General features: G+C 39.8%; 1 long non-coding RNA gene across 2 annotated transcripts; it reads left to right on the top strand.

Moving 5' to 3' along the window:
• The first annotated feature begins 3,783 nt into the window (after nt 1-3,783).
• LOC123501391 lies at nt 3,784-18,022 on the top strand. 2 transcript variants are annotated; one of them, XR_006673620.1, is made up of 4 exons: nt 3,784-4,627; nt 8,210-8,416; nt 9,838-10,116; nt 17,965-18,022. It is a non-coding gene; the product is annotated as an uncharacterized LOC123501391 (long non-coding RNA). The 2 variants fall into 2 exon arrangements; XR_006673621.1 differs by lacking the exon at nt 17,965-18,022 and adding an exon at nt 16,938-17,029.
• The last annotated feature ends 1,493 nt before the right edge of the window (nt 18,023-19,515 follow it).

The raw sequence follows: 19,515 nt of genomic DNA, 5'->3' as shown, positions 1-19,515 counted from the left end.
CTTCAGCGGCACAAGGCACAGGCAGTGGAACATGAGGGGTCGGTCGCTGAGAGAGATGTAGGTGAAGGTGGTGCGTGTCGAGGTCCTGCTCACTAGTCCTCCTGGGGTCGTTTTCCTCGCAACACACCCGCTTGGAGACTGATCTGCGACGTGGCGCTTTATTTGAACGACTCACATCACCAAGTTGTAGTACGTACTGGCGAGTTGACTACCTGAAGGAAGGCGTGGAGTTTAAAGTACTGTATGTACACACGAAGGGCGAAGTGATCGTCATGGGGTTCTCTGACAGCTGTATAGGGGCTGCTGGAAGGGGCTGACCAAGGATTCTAGACCTTGTATATTCCTTGGGGCTGACCTATGTGTGCTGTGACTGACTGGGATGGCGTGGTTATTGCCAGGTGTATTCTGTTTGACTGTATTTACCTATCTGTTTGTATTTTTCCCATACTTCTCTTCCCATTGTTTCCGGTGTCAGTGTATTTCTCTCGTCCTCTCTCCCTCCTTTTCCTCCCTTGACTTGTTTATATTTCCCAAAGCTTGTGTCAACCTCTTAATTAATGTTTTGTCTTCTGGTACCTAATATATTTTCAAGTTGCCATCTTTTTTTTTCCTTGAAACTTCCGTGAAGTGTTTCTTGGCACCGCATCCGCCACTAATGCAATCCTTTATTCACTAAACAGCTACGAATTTATAGAAATGCCTATACACACACACACACACACACACACACACACACACACTAAACAGCTACGGATTTCTAGAAATGCCTATATATACTAAGAATTATTCACTAAATAGTTACGAAATACTTCTTACATACCTCAGAAGTTAATTAAGAACTCTTTCGGCACCCTGTAAGGTTTTGTAACTCGGACCTATATGGGTGCCTATTCTGCACTACACAACCCCCTAGGTAGACACTGATGAAGCCAGCAGATGTCAGAGGAAAGAGAAGTAAACTAAAATAAAGAACTTGGTGACATTAACATTAGGACAGTGGCCTGACAAGCGATGAAAGACTCTTTCTATATGTGAAAATATATGTGTTTTAGCACATGACAGTGGCCTGAGAAGCGATGAAAGACTCTTTCTATATGTGAAAATATATATGGTTTAGCACATGACAGTGGCCTGAGAAGCGATGAAAAACTCTCTATATGTGAAAATATGTGTTATAGCACATGACAGTGGCCGGAGAAGCGATGAAAAACTCTCTATATGTGAAAATATGTGTTTTAGCACATGACAGTGGCCTGAGAAGCGATGAAAAACTCTCTATATGTGAAAATATGTGTTTTAGCACATGACAGTGGCCTGAGAAGCGATGAAAGACTCTATATAAGAAAATATAAGTGTTTTAGCACATGACAGTTGCCTGAGAAGCGATGAAAAACTCTCTATATGTGAAAATATAAGTGTATTAGCGCATGACAGTGACCTGAGAAGCGATGATATATGGAAATACAATTCCATCAGCACATGGCAGTAAGTGTCCTGAAAAGGAAAGAAAAGACATTAAGGAGAATGAATTATGTAATTGCAGATGACATTGTCGTGTGACAGTGGCTGGCCTGATGAGGGGAGGAGATTGAGATATATGTAATAGTATCTAGTAAGAAGCTCAATGATAGTGCTTTTCCTATTTTGGTGACTTTTTGGCGATAATGTGTACAGTGTAAGTCAGTGATCTGTGGATGTCTAGCGCATGAGACGCCTTAATTAACCACTCGGCAATCACTGCCACTAACACTGCCTCTTAACTGCAGCATTCCACTCTTCACAAAAAAAAAAAAAAAAAACTACAAAACATTAAAAGAATATATTTTCACAGTCCAGTTAGTACATACTGGTATTTGAAAATAAGGCACTTAGAAGAATTTTAGGAGTTAAGTGGTGGAACTACGAGATCTTTAAAACATTAAAAGAATATATTTTCACGGTCTAGTTAGCAGTATATGGTGTTTAGAGGTGGCTGTAGGACAATGAAACTAGAAGTAGGTGATAAATGTTACAGACCTTCAGGAGATAGCACAAGATAGCCAGTGGTGGCGAGAGTTCATTGAGCTGTATGCCCTGAGGGTTACAAGCTGCCTGATTGATTGATTGACTAGCTAGTACTACATGGTGTTTAGAGATGGCTGTAGAAAAGAAATGTCTAGGTGTTTTACAAACAAGCACGTATAAACAGTCATAAGGTAATTTTCATGCAGTTACGTCCTGGAGTGGCATAAAACAAACACCTATAAACAGTCGTAAGGAATTCCCATCTCACAGCTTACTCACACACACTCACTCGTACTCACACATGCTCACTCCTGTTTCATACCAACTCATCTTACTATCAAGAGTGCAGATACTTTCCATCTATATCCACTCAGTAACCCTCTGTTTCTGTTATCTCCTGGTCTAACTGTCTCTTTCTTTCTCTTCTGGCCTATTCACGCCTCTCTTGCTCCGCCTTCAGGCCAACTAGAGCGCCATCAATGCTCTCAAGTTGGTCAGCGAGGGCGCAGTGCATGCTGTGAAGAGGAGGTTGGCGGGACCGTAACATAATCGCCTGGGATTGCAACAAGGATTTTGAGGAGATCAACGAGGCAAGGGTAAGTGTAGCGGTGTGTGTGTAGCGTTTTGTTAATCTAAATTTGATTATCTAAATTCAATAGCATTTTAAATTCAATAGCTCTCTCACACTCGTATATGAAGTCAGACAATATGATAATTATGTTGTGTTAGTTCAACGGTTGGTTTCTTTAAAATGAAAGCGTTAATTTGTTTGCTTAACATGATGAATTCAATGACTCTTTAGATTCAACAGCTTTTTCACACTCTTATTTTTGGGTTCACGTCTGAGGTTGTTTTGCCGCTGGTTGTGGTTGCTCTCTTAATATATATATATATATATATATATATATATATATATATATATATATATATATATATATATCTGCATAACCACATGTGATGCTACTTTTAAGTGACTAACACTTATAACTCCATTGAGACTATTAAAATGAAGACCCCAAAGAAGAAAAGAAACGCCTTGAATTTTCCAACACTTAAGTCTTTGGAAATCACACTCCTCTCTTGCATCCAAATATTTCATTAACCACAGTTATCAAAGGGTTACTCTTTAGGTAGGCACTGTTTTCAGCTATAGTAGGCCTGTCCTCCATTCATTAGCCTCTACTAGAGTTCATTGCAATTCCTACTTTCAAATAAAACTTTTTAATGTAAGAAGTAGGAGAGAGAGAGAGAGAGAGAGAGAGAGAGAGAGAGAGAGAGAGACTGACTGTCAGGTCACCACACGCACTATTCTTCCGGAGTTCCCACCAACAAAAGGAATATTTATAAACAAACATTCATAGACTCTATGTAGCTACATATCTGCATTATAGATTGTGTGCTCATTATTTTCCTACATGATAATGAAATTGAATTTTCATTCACACACACACACACACACACACACACACACACACACACAGTGTAGTCACTTTGAAGCCGGAACGAAGGGCCTGGGTTCGATTTCCGGGAAGCGGCGAGGCAAATGGGCATGCCTCTTAAATGTGTCAGTTCACCTAGAAAGGCACGGGATGTAACTCGAGGGGTTGTGGCCTCGCTTTCCCAGTGTGTGGAGTGTGTTGTGGTCTCAGTCCTACCCGAAGATCGGTCTATGAGCTCTGAGCTCGCTCTATAGTAGGGAAAACTGGCTGGGTGACCAGCAGACGACCGTGGTGAATTACACACTTTGAGGCTGAACGAAGATATTTCACATAGAGACCAAATAATTGAGAGTGAAATAAGGTAAAGAATTTGGAATATCTGTGTGAGGCATAAACGAGCCATATAACTTGAAACTAGCAAGATAATTAACGAAGCCTCAAAACGGTAGGCTAGGTACGTACCTTTGTAATGAGATAAGTGAAAGAGAGCCGAAATAGACACTTACATAGCAAATAATGAAGCCGTGCCGACTAGCCAGGAGTATTTGAGACTCATAACTTCATAAGGCAGATATAATGAATACTGAAACTGCTTGAGCAGCGCGAAGAAATATGCAAATTAGGGCTCGAAGTGGGCAATTCAGCATGAAAGGAATCAACAAACAAATAGATTGCAAATATTTCATAACAAGCAAATAGCAAAATAAAGTTCAGATTTAGGAAACAATAACTTATAAAAAAATAGCCAAATTTTGAGCCAAAGTTACAAAATATACATTATAAGCATCAATATATACTTGAGAAAAATTAAACCAATTTCTGAGCAAACAAGACAAATAAAAAAAATTATATGAACTATATCAGAATTCCAATAATGTATTGAGAAACAGCCACAGCTTGAGGCAAGATGGGAGGAAGTTGTGGAGCCCTCCCCGCTTCCCGCCGCCGCCAGTGACAGTGAAGCAATTTGGCGAATGGGAATGCAATGCCACGATACGCCACCGCTGATGACACTGGCTGCCGGAGACACTGCCACGCAGCCACACTGCACCATTTTTTTCTCACTGCTGACGTTCCTTGCCCTGGAAGATCACCTCGTCACTGCACCTTGCTGACCTCCCTGCCAAAATGCTGACCCAGAGAGAGCAGCTGGGAAGAGTAATAACGCAGATATAAGCACAAAGGTAAGGTGACACCTCACAAAATAACCTGTTTTGGGAGGTGATCACACTGAACTTTTTTAGGTTTCTCGATTTTCCTTGTGTGTGTATTTATTTACCTAGTTGTAGTTTTACAGGGCCTGGGCTTTATGCTCGTGTGGTCCCGTCTCCATATCTACACTTATCCAATTTTTCTTTAAAACTATGTACACTCTTTGCTGACACTACTTCCTCACTCAAACTGTTCCAAGTCTCAACACATCTTTGCGGGAAACTAAATTTTGTAACATCTCTCAGACATCGTCCCTTCCTTAGTTTCTTACTATGCGATCTTGTGCTTCTAAAGTCATATTCTTCTCTCAGGATCAGTTTCTCATTATCCACTTGATCCATTCCGTTAATCAATTTATAAACTTGTATCAGATCCCCTCTCTCTCTTCTCTGCTCCAAGGTTGGTAGATCCATTGCCTTTAGTCTCTCCTCATATGTCATCCTTTTAAATTCTGGAACCATTCTTGTAGCCATTTTTTGTAGTCTCTAATTTTCTTATGTGTTTCTTTTTATGGGAGTCCACACAACTCCTGCATATTCCAATCTAGGTCTTATTTTAGTACTTATCAATTTCTTCATCATTTCCTTGTCCATATAGTGAAATGCTACTCCAATATTCCTTAGCAAATTATACGTCTCTGAAAATTCTATCAATATGGCTTACCGGTTGATTATTTTCTTCCATTGTCACTCCCAAGTCCTTTTCCTTTTTACTTTTTCTAGTTCTACTCCATCTCCCATCTTATAGATTCCCACTGGTCGTCTTTCACTTTTTCCCATTTCCATGACATGGCTTTTGTCCACATTGAATTCCATCTCCAATTTTTTGCTCCATTTCCAGATCTTGTTTAAGTCTTCCTGTAGTATTTCACAATCCTCTTTTTGTTTAATGACTCTGCACAGTTTCGCATCGTCCGCAAACAGATTTATGTAGCTGTTCACTCCCTCTGGCATGTCATTTATATATACGAGAAAAAGTATTGGTGCCAATACTGACCCCTGTGGCACTCCGCTGTCTACTGTTCTCCACTTGGACTTCATATCTTTAACTATCGTCCTTATTTCTCTCCCCCTTAAGTAATTCTTCATCCATCTCAATGTGCTTCCTTTTAAGCCACCCTTCTCCTCTAACTTCCATAGTAATCTTTCATGTGGCACTTTATCAAAAGCCTTTTTTAGATCTAAATAAATACAGTCAACCCATCCTCTCTCTCTTGTACTTTATCAACTATTCTAGAGTAGAAACTCAATAAATTTGTCACACATGACCGACCTTTTCTAAAACCAAATTGGCTATTTGATAATATTTTGTTGTCTTCAAGAAACTCAATCCATTGCTTCTTTATTACTTTTTCACACATCTTGCATATTACACTAGTTAGTGATACCGGTCTGTAATTTAAAGGTTCTTCCTTCCTTCCGCTCTTATATATGGGAACCACCTCAGCTCTTTTCCACTCCACTGGCACTGTTCCATTTTGTATTGAGCATTTTATGATGTTGTATATTGGACTTGCTAGTTCTTCCCTACATTCTTTCAGTATTCTGCCTGAGACTTCATCCGGTCCCATTGCCTTTTCCTCATCCAATTCCGTCATCAACTTTTTTATTTCAAGCTTGGTTACTTTAATCTCTTTCATATAGACAGTCTCTCTATTACCCTGTGGTCTTTCAAATTTGGATTCCTTAGTAAAGATGTCATTAAATTTACTATTTAACAGTTCTGCCATACTTTTTGGGTCTTCCACCATTCCGTTTTCTCCTTTTAACCTTTCTATTGTTTCTTTTTGTCTTATTTTTCCATTTATGAATCTGTAGAACAATTTTGGTTGTTCCTTACATTTTTCAACAATGTCCTTTTCATAGTTCTTTTCTTCTTCCTTTCTCACCTTAGCATATTCATTTCTTGCTGTTTTGAAGTTTTCCTTATTTTCTGGATTTCTGTTTCTTCTCCACCTTTTCCATGCTCCATCTCGTTTCTCCTTTGCCCTAGCACATCTTGCATTAAACCAATCTTTCTTTCCTTCTTCTTTAGGTCTATATTTCGGAACATATTCCTGACCCCAGTTTTGTATATTTCCAAAAATAAGTTATATTTCTCTTGTATTAAATTCACGGTCGCCTCTCCTCCCAGCTGGTCATCTTTTCATTGTGTGTGTTTTGGTGTAGTGAATCAGCTTTGTAATATTTACAAGAGGTCCTTTCTGTAGTACATAGGACCTCCTTTTCCTCCATCCCCCACCTGTCCCAGCAAGCTTACTGTGTAATCATGTTTTAGGGGAGGGAGCCAAAGAGGAAAATATCGATCCGAAAAAATCTAAGGACAAAAACTGCAGTTTTTTAAGGAAAAATTTGAAAAATGTAAAAATTCATGGATAATTTTCGCTGAAACTAGCCTAACCTAACATAATAACCTGCTAGCCTGGGGGCTGCGCTCCCATGACCCTCCCTAAACTATTCTAACCTAACCTAACCTTACCATGAACACCAATCCAGTCTAACCAAAATGCAGACACTAACCAAAAATACCAAAAAACCAAATAGCAAAAACTGGTATTTTCAGGGAAACTAATTATTTTGGGTTGAAAATGTGTAGAATAATGGCATGTAATTTTACTCATAGGTTTAAGACAAGAAGTACCACAGTGATACCAAGTAGTTTCCATTCCTGTAAGGTACTGGTAACATACGAGAAATGATATGACTGATCATTGTGGACTTAGATTCTGCAGGCACCGGAATATTCATTTAATTACTATGGCCTTACAAAAGCCGTCCCCACATTAAAAACATCACAGACATGTTGTACAGTAAGTACTCTATCACCTGCATGGTTAATTGTTTCAATGATTAGAAAGGAGTTGCCATTCTTTACTTTTTCCCGTCTGCCAAATATGGCCTAAGTCTAACCATTTTATATCTCACGGTATTTAGCAGAGCGACAATAACACACTTTGCAACACAAGCAGTTCTTGGGATTATCCTTCTCAGTTGGTAAATGTGCCAGAATGATCTTTTGTCGGAAATTTCCTAGATGCTCCTGCTCTTTTCCTTACTTCATAGGAAACCAAACCTTTCAAGATGTAGATGACTGTAAATCTCATCTAGTCAGAGGATTCCTCCCTGAAGTTTCACTTGCATATGAGAGAAATCACTGGCAAGGCTGAAGTCATTGCTTACAGTAGCTACTGTCAAAGGACACCTACCCTGTGCAGATCTGGTTTCATGAAGGCAGCTTTCATTTCACATATTGGCCCTATTCTGGACTTTGCCTTTGTGGTTTGGTTCACTGGTGATACAGGTGACATTAGGCTTTGAGAAAATATTGAGAGGAGGTGGACTAAGAAAATTGCCTGTATTCATGATCTGTCATATAGTGAACATCTTGCTAGATTGAGTCTTTATTCCATGAAAGGAAGGTTGATGAGAGTTGATCTTATCATGGTGTTCATTATTCTGAAAGGGTTCTGTCCTAATTTTGGTCACCTCTTGGTTAGAAATTCATTCATTCACTCATTCATTCTTTCATTTATTCACTGTTATTCTCCCTCACAGGTGAGTTTAATGCTGCACCTGTACGGCTCATTGGACAGCCGTGTGGCGGTGGTGGTGGTCGTGGGTTCAGTGCCATGGCACCACCTCTTCCCACATTGGCTGCCGGCTTGCTAACTTCTCCCTCACTCTGATGGTTGTGACTCATCTGATGGACATGTCTCCTGTTGTGCTCCTGTCCCTCACAGCCCTCCATCCAGGTGGTGCCAGGTGAGTCTTCAAGTTTTCCTGCCTTCCAGTTCACATGTCTTTAATACAGTAGCAGTACTTAGTATCCACATTGCATATTCTTTTCTTTAATGATTTATTTCATCCTTATCTTATATTCCTTCAGTTCTAATCTCAAATATCTATTCCTTCCTGTTTTTTGGTGTGCAATCCTTCAATTCCTCCACTCGGTCATCTGTTCCACCTGTTCCCTAGCCAGCAGCATTCGTCCCTGTGCACATTCACCACCTGGTTGGGTTGGGCTGAGTTGGACTAGTGTAGGCTGTGTTGAATTGTATTTTGTTAGATTAGGTTGATTTTTTTTTTGTGTTTTTTGGTTAGGTAGTTATTTTTTAGAGCATTCTCAGCCTTTCATAGGAAGATTTCCAGGGGTACTTAGATAGCTGTTCTAGTGATGTCCTTTGCAGCGCCATTGCAAATTGAGTTAGTGTCTGTCACAAATTAACATTGTGTTTGATATCAGATTACTGTGGGTTTGGGTTGATGGTCTTATAACTCAGGGGGTTCTTGATGAGGAAAAGGTTGAGAATCCCTGGATTAGAGGGATAGGGTTGGGTTGGGTTTTTTTTGTGCTGGTTTTGGTTTGGGGTTAGGTTGGGTTGGGTTGTGTTAGGTTAGAGCAGGGGCTATCAATTTAGGATTTGCAGACCCACAGGGGTTCACAAGAAAATTTCCAAGGTTACTTAGATGACTGATCTAATAATGTCCTTTGCAGCACCATTGCATATTGAGTTAGTGTCAGTCATTAAACTAACGTTGTGTTTGGTGCCAGATTACTGTGGGTTTGGGTAGGGGGTAGGTGGCCTTGTAACTCAGGGTTCTTAACGAGAAAAAGGTTGACAATCCTTGGGTTAGAGGAAGCTTGCTATTTGGTTGAATGTTCTTAGTTTATCTTTTCTGGAGTTATGTTTGTAGATTTGTTTGTGTTTTATCTTTACAGGCCTGAATGGGTTATGCATCTCTCTCTGCTCAAATGTTTACCCTTTTCAATTTTGCAAGGCTTATTTTGTGTTTCCATCACTGCTATTTGGTTCAGTCTTTTCTTCTTCTCTCTGAGTGGAGTTTGAATTTGTAATGAAGGTACTTGGCACAGTACATGCTACCAACTCTTCTTGCTTTCCAGTTCTCCAGGTCTTATTCTGTATTTCCATCATTGCTATTTCATTCTTTTTCTTCTTTGTGGAGTTTGAATGATCAAGAGTGGCAATCCTTCACTTCAGAGCAGAGGTTCTCAAATGTTACTGGTTAGTGGTGCACAAGTTTGCTTCTCAGTGTGGTGCTTGTTTACCTCCATGAAAGTTGCAGTTTGAGAGCCACTACTCAGGAAATGTCCAGAGGAGAACTGCGAGATGATAGAAGGAAGATGCATGAAGTAGATATAATTGGAGGCTCATACTTTATAGGAAACAACCAAAAGAAGAAGAAGAGAAGCAAGCATGGAGCAGGTGACACAGCAGCTTGCCTCAGTGCCCCAGTGCCTCACCATGGCCTGCATCTGTACCTGCTGCTGCTCCTACTGCTGCTCCATCATGAGGAAGGACTGCAGCTCAGACTCCTTGCTGCCACTGCTGCTGCTGCTGCTGCTGCTGCTGCTGTTGCTGTACCCATCCCCCTAAGCTGCTGTAGTCCAGCCCTACCGGGAGGAATGCTGTTAGGATTTGGACAGGACAGCAGGATTCATGGTAGGATACAGAAGAGTGTCTGTTAATTTTTTCAGCATTGCAGAATCACAGCATCATTATTTCAGACAGAGCAGCATCATTATCAGTATTTCAGGCATTACAGCAGCAGCAGCAGCAGCATCGCATAACTGTAACAGCACCATCATTTTAGGCATTACACCATCACAAGTAAAACAGCATCACAGCATTGCTAAGATTGATGGTGTGATGGTGTTAGATCTAAGATAATGATGGTGTGATGGTGTTAGACCTGAGATAATGATGGTGTGATGGTATTAGACCTCAGATAATGATGGTGTGATGGTGTTAGACCTCAGATAATGATGGTGTGATGGTGTTAGACCTCAGATAATGATGGTGTGATGGTGTTAGACCTCAGATAATGATGGTGTGATGGTGTTAGACCTGAGATAATGATGGTGTGATGGTGTTAGACCTGAGATAATGATGGTGTGATGGTGTTAGACCTCAGATAATGATGGTGTGATGATGTTAGACTTCAGATAATGATGGTGTGATGGTGTTAGACCTGAGATAATAATGGTGTGATGGTGTTAGACCTTAGATAATGATGGTGTGATGGTGTTAGACCTCAGATTGTGATGGTGTTAGACCTGAGATAATGATGGTGTGATGGTGTTAGACCTTAGATAATGATGGTGTGATGGTGTTAGACCTTAGATAATGATGGTGTGATGGTGTTAGACCTTAGATAATGATTGTGATGGTGTTAGACCTTAGATAATGATGGTGTGATTGTTAGACCTTAGATAATGATGGTGTGATGGTGTTAGACCTCAGATAATGATGATTTGATGGTGTTAGACCTTAGATAATGATTGTGATGGTGTTAGACCTTAGATTGTGATGGTGTTAGACCTTAGATAATGATGGTGTGATGGTGTTAGACCTTAGATAATGATGGTGTGATGGTGTTAGACCTTAGATAATGATGATGGTGTTAGACCTTAGATAATGATGGTGTGATGGTGTTAGACCTTAGATAATGATGGTGTGATGGTGTTAGACCTTAGATAATGATGGTGTGATGGTGTTAGACCTCAGATAATGATGGTGTGATGGTGTTAGACCTCAGATAATGATGGTGTGATGTTGTTAGATGTAAAAATGGTAATGTTAAGTCTAAGATAAAGATGTTGAGGTGATATGTTGACTAAGAACAACCTAACAGCATCACTGTAACACTGTCAGCACACCACAGCACCACAACACCATCACTGCCACAGACAACACAGCATCTTCATCTGGCATCATCACCACACAGTATTACATCTCTTCTCAGATCACCACACGTCACAGTTTGCCCCTACACGTCACCACCACCACCACCACCATCACCACCACCACCACCACCACCACCACCACCACCACCACCACCACCACCACCACATGCCTCACAGTAACACTCTGTAGACATCACAATCACCACCATGACACATCCATCACAAATTTACAGGTATAGTTAGTTACCAGTACTTTGCTCTCCTAACCTAATAGCCTCTTTAGTACCTTGACACATCTTTCATATTTATTCTGGTTACTGTTTGGTGATTTTATACAGCTTCAGAAACTCATGTGGGGAGTAAAATAGTGAAGACTGTTCCCATTAATCTGCTGACCTCCAGAGCTCCTAATGTAAATACAGTTTTCTAATCACATCCAAAACTCACTGTAAAAGTACTGAAGGAGTTACAGAGCTGCTGTCAAAACTCCAACAGTCCTGAGTCTGTGCTTGAGTTTTTGTCAAAAGGTGAAGTTTGACTCTCAGCCCACAATAAAGAATTAATCTTTTCAATATGTACTGGAACACTTTTTTACCGTGAGTTTTGCATACGATTAGACCATTCTATTGACATTAAGAAGGGTCTATGTAGGTCAGAAGATTAAAGGCCAGACTTTTCATTATTTTAATCCCTCACATGAGTTTCTGAAGCTGTATAAATCAGCAAATAGTAACCAGGATGAATGTGGAAATGCATCGTGGTAATAAAGGGTAAAGTTCTCATGAAAAGTGAAGTGTGAATCTCAGTTTGTGGCATGTCTGACAAACTGTTTCTGAAAACCAGACCACATTGAAGAATTAAGGGGAGAAAAGGGAATATTGCATGATGGTAACTGTAACTGGCTTAATCTCTTCAGTACCTGGACTCGTTTTCATATTCTTTCTGATTACTATTTGGCAATTTTATACAGCTTCAGAAACATATGTTGAGATTAGAATAGTGAAGACTCTGGCCATTAATCTTCTGACCTCCATAGACCCTTCCTAATGCAAATAAAATTGTCTAATCGTTCCCAAAAATCAAGGTAAAAATGTGTCTCAGTGTTGAAGGGGTTAATTCATGAGGCTTGCCACTCACTGCTGGCCTGCCTCTTCCCACATCATGCAGCTGTTCAGTGTTCAGCACAGACAGTGTTTGGTAGTTTGTTGGCATATTATTTGTTTGATTTAAGGTATTGTAATAGTGTCTTTGTGTTTTATTCCTTAATTTTTTTGCTATTTTTTCAAGTACAGTATTGTGATCCTTTTATCTTCTTCAGTATGTATTTTTTAAACTTTTGCATCTATGGCTATACACCTAACACTACATTATCGCGCCCTTCCGTTATCGCGTTTAGGCGTTATTGCGCACTTATGAAAAATCTGCAAAATTCAGTTGTAGCACATCTGTAAAATCATTATCTTGCACCCGTAGTAGTACTAGTAGTAGTAGTAGTAGTAGTAGTACCCATATCCCAACCACACAATGATGTATGTAAATTGTTCTGGTTTCCTCAGAGTCTTTAAGTTTCCAAGCCCTCGTCAACAAGGCCTTCGCTGCCACCTGAGACTTTAATTTCAATTTTAATGGTCTATTCTTGCCTTCCTCAAAAGCTCCCAATATCACACTTTCTTCTACCTCAGCATATAGGTCCTCTTCTTCCACAGAGATCTTGTTCAGTAAAGACTTAATCCTGTCATTTTCCTTATCCCTCCTGTCCTGCCAATTCCTGTTAGTTTCCTCCCGCAATCCTATTATGATCACACATTTTTTCTTTTCAGCAATATCTCTCACCACATACTCATTTTCCTTTAGTGCCTTTACCATTTCCCTCTGCGTAATCCCTTTATTTTTCTCTTCCTGCTTTTTTACTATCTCCCTAAACGACCTTTGTACCTCCTGATGTTCATGGTTCACTTCTTTCATCCTGGTATCAATTAGATTAAGGCATTCCTCCTTCCTCAAGTCCCCTTCGGATATTTTTATCTCCATTTCCATGAGTTTAGCCTTCATCTCTTCACATTGTTTCCTTAGTTGTTGGTTTTCTTTCTCCATCTCTACTTTTTCCTTCAATAGCTCTTTATTCGCTAACGTTAACAAATAGATCTCTTTTTTGAACGAATCATTCTCGGCTAGAACTCTATCCAGTTTTTCTTCTATGGATAAAATGTTTAGGAACTTACTTTCCAGTGCCTGGATTCTTGCATCCATATCTAATTTCTCCAGTCCTTTTGGCATAGTTATAAAACTTTCAAAGTCTCTGGCTTGTCTAGACACCATGTTTGTTATCGTCAGCTGATTACTGCCGAAACAATCACCGCCCACACTCTTCTCTCAGGGATCACTTTCCATATCCCTCACTTTCAACACTAAGCGACAGTAGGACATTAACAGGACACTAACTTAGAGTTACCCGGGCCCTGTAACACCATAGGTATTTTCCTTCTTCCCGTCCACAGCGACGACGAGTCCTCTCAGCGACAGCGTGTGTGTGTGTGTGTGTGTGTGTATTTACCTAATTGTATTTACCTAATTGTAACATACGGGAAAAGAGCTATGCTCGTGTTGTCCCGTCTCCATATCTATTAATGTCCAGCTTTTTCTTAAAATCATGAATATTCCTTGCGTTGACCACTTCCACGTCTAAACTATTCCATGCTTCCACCCTTCTATGAGGGAAGCTATATTTTTCACATCTCTCCTATAAGTGGCCATTTTAGTTTTTCCCATGCCCTCTCGACATTCTTTCATTCCACATACACAGATCTTCCCTATCCATTTTTCCATGCCAATCATCACTCTGTATATTGCTATCAGGTCTCCCCTTTCTCTTCTGTTTTCCAGGGTTGGAAGTTGCATTCTTTTCAGTCTGTCTTCATAAGTCAAATCTCTTAAGTCAGGCACCATTTTGTTGCAGCCCTCTGTACTTTCTCTAGTTTCCTTATGTGTTTCTTTAAGTTCGAGCCCACTGTATTGTTGCATATTCAAGCCTCGGTCTTATCATTGCAGTAATTATTTTCTTCATCATTTCTTCATCTAAATATACGAACGCCACTCTTATGTTCCTCAATAAGTTCAATACTTCTCCAATTATTTTGTTTATATGTCTCTCTGGCGATAGGTCATTGGTAATTGTCACCCCAAGGTCTTTTTCTTCATGACTGGTTTTATGTCTTCATTTCCTATCTTGTACATACTCCTGATTCTTCTTTCACTCTTGCCAAACTCTATTTTCTTGCATTTTGTCGTGTTGAACTCCATTTGCCATGTACAGCTCCATTTCCATATTCTGTCCAAGTCTTCCTGGAGTAGTTCGCAATCTTTGTCACATCTCACTTTTCTTAACAATTTTGCATCGTCTGCAAATAGGCTCACATAACTGGACACCCCATCCACCATGTCATTTATGTAGACCGCGAACATTACTGGTGCCAACACTGATCCCTGTGGAACTCCACTCTCCACCAATCCCCATTCTGATGGTCTGTCCTTAATTATTGTTCTCATTTCTCTTCCTACCAAAAGTCTTCCATCCATTTTAGTAAACTGCCATGCACTCCTCCTACCATTTCAAGTTTCCAGATCAGTCTCTGGTGTGGTACCTTATCAAAGGCCTTTTTAAATCCAGATATATTCCATCAGCCCAACCATCTCTTTCCTGTATTACATCTATCACCCTCGAATAGTAACATATCAGGTTTGTCGTGCATGAACGCCCTTTTCTAAAACCAAATTGACACTCACAAAGTATGTCATTTTTCTCCAAGAAGTCTGTCCATCTATTCTTCACCACCCTCTCACACATCTTAGCTACCACACTTGTAAGTGACACTGGTCTATAGTTCAATGGGTCTCTCTTGTTACCTGATTTATAGATTGGGACAATGTTAGCTCTTTTCCAGTCTTGGGGCACTACACCTTCCCTTAATGAGGCATCAATTACTTCACAAACTTTTTCTGCCAATTGCTCCTGCATTCTCTTAAAATCCATCCTGATACCCCATCAGGTCCCACAGCTTTTCTCACTTCTAAACTCCCCATCATGTTCTTGATCTCCTCCACAGTTACTTGAAACTCCTTCATAATCCCTTTCTGTTCCATTACCAGTGGTTTGTCAAAAGCAGTCTCCTTTGTGAATACCTTCCGAAAGCATCCATTCATAGCCTCTGCCATTTCCTGGGATCTTCACTGCATACTCCATTTACTTCTAAACTTTCAATACTTTCTCTATTTTTGATGTTGTTGTTCACATGTCTGTAAAAAGCCTTGGTTGGTCTTTACATTTATCAATTATATCCTTTTCTTGTTTCTTTCTTTCTTCTCTTCTAATCAACACATATTCATTTCTTGCTCTTTTGTAACTTTCCCACTGCTTAATCCGTCTTTTCCTTCTCCACCTCTTCCATGCATCCTCTTTTCTTGTTCTAGCCTTTTCACATCTATCGTTAAACCAGTCCTGCTTTCCAACTTCTCTATGTTGTCTTATTGGTACAAATTTTTCTCACCTTCTTTGTATATTTTATAAATTCCTTCCACTTTTCATTTGCTCCTTAGCACTCTTGAATTTCATCCAATTTGTCTCTTGAAAGAATTTCTTTAGGTTTCCAAAATCTGTCTTGGCATAATTCCATCTTCCCACTTTATATTCTTCATTTCTTCTAGATTTCTCTTCATCTATCACCTTGAACTCCAAAACTGCATGATCACTCTTTGCTAAAGGGCACTCCACCCTCATCTCCTCAATGACCATTGGCTCTGTACTAAAGACCAAGTCCAGTCTTGACGATGCTCCCTCTCCTCCAAACCTAGTATCTTCTTTGACCCACTGAGTTAACACATTTTCCATTGCCAGTGTCAATAGTGTATTTCCCATGTTGTCTCTGATCCTTCCATTGACCAGTCCTCCCAACACACCTCTTTACAATTAAAATCTCCCATCATTATAGTTCGTTCACAGCCACCCAACATTTCTTCCAGACATGTTCCTGTATCACTTATCATTTCTTCATATTCCTGTACTGACCATGCATTTGTCTTAGGTGGTACGTACACCACTATGTAGTGCCTCTTTTTCCTTCATTAGTTTCTGCTCTGATCTTTAGCACTTCTGCCTTTCCCATACCTTTTTCACTTGATCCACCTTTATATCTTTTTAACCAGCAACATCACTCCTCCTCCCATCTTACCTACTCTATTTCTTTTCCAAACATTATATTTCCCTTCTCCAACCATCATCAGGTCTTCTCCCTCTCTCAGTTTTGTTTCAGTAAGACCCACAATATCTGGGTTCTTGTCCCTCAAGTAATCGTTGAGTTCTAAAATCCCCGATATCACTCCATTTATGTTGGAATACATTACATTTCGCTCATATGTAAGTTTCTTTAGTGTGTGTGTGTGTGTGTGTGCATGTGTGTGTGCATGTGTGTGTGTGTGTGTGTGTCCATCCATTCCATTCCCTCCACTTACATCACAGGAATAGAATAACAAACATTTTGCTCACAATTGTTCCTTTTATTTAATCCTTCAATTTATTTGCAGGCCATGCCGCCATGAAGGAACTCTTGGTGGAACTCAAGGAAAGGTTCTGAAGTTTCCAATGTGAACTGATTGGGGTCTTGAAGAGAGAGAGAGAGAGAGAGAGAGAGAGAGAGAGAGAGAGAGAGAGAGAATTCTTCGTTATCTTCTTTCTTCCTTCCTATCTATATTCTTTTCTTTTCTTAATTCTTTCTCTTCTTTCATATCCTCTTCCTTTCTCTTCTTTCATCTTATCTTTCCTTTTTTCTCATATTCCTTTTCCTCTTCCTCTTCCTCTTCTTCCTTCTCAATCACTTCTGTAAGCAAACACACAATATTAATGCTGTCACAAAGTCTCTCTCTCTCTCTCTCTCTCTCTCTCTCTCTCTCTCTCTCTCTCTCTCTCTCTCTCTCTCTCTCTCTCTCTCTCTCTCTCTCTCATATTAGTTTTTTCAGTAATTTTCTGGTCCCACACAACATGTTAGTTATTTTATTACTGACTGTGACAGGCCTCGTCCTGTATCACTGTGTGCTATTTTAACACCTTGTATTTTTTTTCATTTTTTTTCTTTTGTTTATTTTATTTATTATATTTTTGACTCAGCGCTGTTGGTGTGTTTTCTTTATTAGGTTAATGTAGGTCTGCTACTTTTTACGTATTTGTCTACTACTCTGTGCCTAAATTTAGTTTCTCCGTTGGCCGTATTGTATGGGACTCCTATTCAGTTCTATTAATTTATTGAATATATACCAGCTATGTCAAGAATAACCACTGGAATAATGGAAATAAATTCTCTTCTCTTCTTCTCTTCTCTTCTCTTCTCTTCTCTTCTCTTCTCTTCTCTTCTCTTCTCTTCTCTTCTCTTCTCTTCTCTTCTCTTCTCTCTCTCTCTCTTCTCTCTCTCTCTCTCTCTCTCTCTCTCTCTCTCTCTCTCTCTCTCTCTCTCTCTCTCTCTCTCTCTCTCTCTCTCTCTCTCTCTCTCTCTCTCTCTCTCTCTCTCTCTCTCTCTCTCTCTCTCTCTTTGGTATTAATCCATTTTCTTGACTTCAGATTGCAAAGACATGGAGGAAAAGTGAGAGAAGAGGAAGAAAATCAGGAGAGGAGGCAGAGAAGAGGAGGAGGAAGAGGAGGAACTCAGATGAAAAGAAAAAACAAAGGAAGGAAAAGAGAAAAGAAAAAATGTTAGTTTTGTAAGATTCTCTCTCTCTCTCTCTCTCTCTCTCTCTCTCTCTCTCTCTCTCTCTCTCTCTCTCTCTCTCTCTCTCTCTCTCTCTCTCTCTCTCTCTCTCTCTCTCTCTCTCTCTCTCTCTCTCTCTCTCTCTCTCTCTCTCTCCTCCTCCTCCTCCTCCTCCCTTTCTCTTCATTGATCTACCTCTCATCCTCTTCTGTGTTTTTCAACCTTTTTTCCTGTTCCTCCTCCTATTTCAGCCTTTCTTCATCCTTCTGTAATCTCATAATCTTTTCTTATTCTCTTTATCCTCCTTTTTTTCTCTTCCTTCCTCCCACAATCCCACATCATTTCCCTCGTCACTTCCTCCACCTCCTCCAGTCTTCTATCCTTCCCTGCTCTTCCTTTCCTTCTCTTATGTACATTCCATTTAAAGGAAAGACAACAATTGTATTTGCTTTGTATTTTATTGGTATTGTGTGATAGAGAGACTGTGGGTTGTGACTGTTGAGAGAGAGAGAGAGAGAGAGAGAGAGAGAGAGAGAGAGAGAGAGAGATTTTTATAGGCTTATCAAAGAGAAAGCCATCATTTTGTTATGTTCCTCATCACAGTTCAGTGTTAGCAAAGAGAAGGTGAGAATGCTTGGTGATCACTGGTGTTTATTTGACATGAGTGTCATGTCACCACTTTTACTCCCTGTTAGATATTGTAGTGTGTGTGTGTGTATGTGTGTGTGTGTGTGTGTATTCACCTAGTTGTATTCACCTAGTTGTAATTTTTACAGGGCCTGGGTATCATACTCGTGTGGCCCCGTCTCCATATCTACACACATCCAACTTTCCTTTAAAACTATGCACACTCCTTGCTGACACCACCTCCTCACTCAAACCATTCCACACCTCCACACATCTTTGTGGGAAACTATATTTTTTCACATCCTTCAAGCATATTCCTTGGCTATCTTTTACTATGCGATCTTGTAGTTCTACTTAAGTTTTCCTCTCTCAACATCATTTGCTCATTATCCACTTCATCCAGTCCATTCAACAGTTTATAAACCTGTATTAAATCTCCTCTTTCTCTTCTTTGTTCCAAGGTAGGCAAATTCATTTCTTTTAATCTCTCCTCATAGGTCATTTCTGCCAATTCCGGAACCATTTTGTTGCCATTCTCTGCAATCTCTCCAACTTCCTTATATGCTTCTTTTTATAAGGGGACCAAACCACTCCAGCATATTCCAATCTTGGTCTAATTACCATACTAATTAATTTCTTCATCATATCTTTATCCATATAATGGAAGGCTAATCCAATATTTTTATCAAATTATACGTTTCTCCAAACATCTTATCAATATGAGCCTCAAACTGCCCATGGTCTTGTATTATCACTCCCAAATCCTTTTCCTTTTCCACCTTTTTCAACACTACTTC

Source organism: Portunus trituberculatus, chromosome 9 (assembly GCF_017591435.1).
Source record: "Portunus trituberculatus isolate SZX2019 chromosome 9, ASM1759143v1, whole genome shotgun sequence".
NCBI classification, from domain to species: Eukaryota; Metazoa; Arthropoda; class Malacostraca; order Decapoda; family Portunidae; genus Portunus; species Portunus trituberculatus.
Note: the sequence above shows the minus strand (reverse complement) of the source record. Positions and strands in the feature narration are given on the sequence as shown.